Source organism: Cebus imitator, unplaced genomic scaffold (genome assembly GCF_001604975.1).
Source record: "Cebus imitator isolate Cc_AM_T3 unplaced genomic scaffold, Cebus_imitator-1.0 Scaffold40, whole genome shotgun sequence".
NCBI classification, from domain to species: domain Eukaryota; kingdom Metazoa; phylum Chordata; class Mammalia; order Primates; family Cebidae; genus Cebus; species Cebus imitator.
The window spans coordinates 5,038,774-5,040,662 of NW_016107355.1; the positions used below are offsets into that span (position 1 = coordinate 5,038,774).

Below are 1,889 nucleotides of genomic sequence, written 5' to 3' on the forward strand. Positions count from 1 at the left end.
TTTAGGAAACCCTTGGCAAAGCAGAATGACTGGTCATCATAACATGACCTGGAAAAGCAGGGTACCACCCAAGAGAGCTGAAAACAGACACTCAAGCAAAGAATTTTACTTCAATCCTCATAGCAGCACTCATCACAATAGCTGAAAAATATAAACAACTCAAGTGTCCATTAAAAGATAAAGGGATAATTAATATGTAGTATATACACAAAACTAAATAGTATTCAGCCATAAAAAGGAACGATTTAGTAATGTATGCTACAACATGGATGAATCTCAAAACACACTAAGTGAATGAAGTTAGACACTAAAGGCTACATATTATACGATTCCATTTATATGAATGAAATATCCTGAATGGGTAAGCTCATGGAGACAGAAAGAAAATTGACGGTTACCAGGGGATAGAGGGAGGGAGAATGGGAAGTGACTATTTAATGAGTATATAGTTTTCTCTTAGAATTATGTAAAATTTTGGAATGAGACAGAGGTGATGGTTGCCCAATGTGGGGAATTTACTAAATGCCACTGAATTATGCACTTTAAAATAGTTAATTTTATGTCAATTTTTTAAAAGTACATTTGACCCTTGAAAAGCACAGGTGTGAACTGTACAGGTCTCCTACTCCTCCGCTCCCTCCTCTTCCCAGTCTTCTCAACATGATGATAAGCATGAAGAACTTTGTGTTGATCCACTATCACTTCACAAACAGTAAATATGTTTTCTCATCCGTATGATTTTCTTAATAACATTTTTTCTCTAGATTTCTTTATTGTAAGAAGACAGTATGTAATACATAAAACATGCGGAGCCATGTGAGCTCATACTTACCTGGCAGGGGAGATACCATGATCACCAAGGTGGTTTTCCCAGGTCGAGGCTTATCCATTGCACTCCGGATATGCTGACCCTGTGATTTCCCCAAATGTGGGAAACTCAGCTGCATAATTTGTGGGGAACTGCGTTTGCACTGTCCCCTGTTTAAAAAAAATATATATATACAAGATATCTATATCTATCTGAGAGAGAGAGAGAGAGAGAGAGAGGGAGAAAGTCTTGCTCTGTCACACACTAGCACAGTATCAGCTCACTGCAATCTCCTGCTCCCGGGTTCAAGTGATTCTCCTGCCTCAGCCTCCTAAGTAGCTGGGCCTACAGGCATGCACCACCACATCCAACTAATTTTTGTATTTTTAGTAGAGACAAGGTTTCACCATGTTGGGTAGGCTGGTCTCGAACTCCTAACCTCAGGTGATCCACCCACCTTGGTCTCCCAAAGTGCTAGGACTACAGACGTGAGCCACCATACCCAGCCATGCACAAGATATTTTTAATTCACTGTTTATGGTATCAGTAAGGCTCCCAGTCAACATCAGGCTATTAATATAATAGTTAACTCTCAGGAAAGTCAAAAGTTATATGTGGTTTTTCAACTGCATCAGCATCCATAACCCCTGCATTGTTCAAACGTTAACTATACTACTCAAAAGCTTAGAGAGCAAATAGAAGAATTTTAGGTAATCACCACTACACAGTGCTTTACAAAACAATGAAATATTATTCTATGAGGAACATAATTATCATTACCTAGAATAATCTATTATAGTTAAAAGCTGAAAAGATATTAATACTTTATTATAACTTATGGTAGCTGTGTTCAAATTATGAGATTTTTCTGTGAAAATGGAAAAAGTTACTGTTTCTGAAATCATATTTTAATAGTAAGTTCCTAAGGTATCCAAGAGTACCTCCGATTGTTGCTTCCTTTTTCTGTAACTCTGCTTATGCTGTAGTGGCTACAGGATTGTGAGGAGTGAGTTCAAAGAGGTCACAGTCACACTTACTTTAAAGTATCACTAAATAAAAGTACTGAAAAAGCCTTTGACCA

General features: G+C 37.6%; 1 non-coding gene across 1 annotated transcript; it reads left to right on the forward strand.

Moving 5' to 3' along the window:
- The first annotated feature begins 824 nt into the window (after positions 1 to 824).
- On the forward strand, positions 825 to 981 carry LOC119470795. The gene has a single exon (XR_005199759.1). It is a non-coding gene; the product is annotated as a U1 spliceosomal RNA (small nuclear RNA).
- The last annotated feature ends 908 nt before the right edge of the window (positions 982 to 1,889 follow it).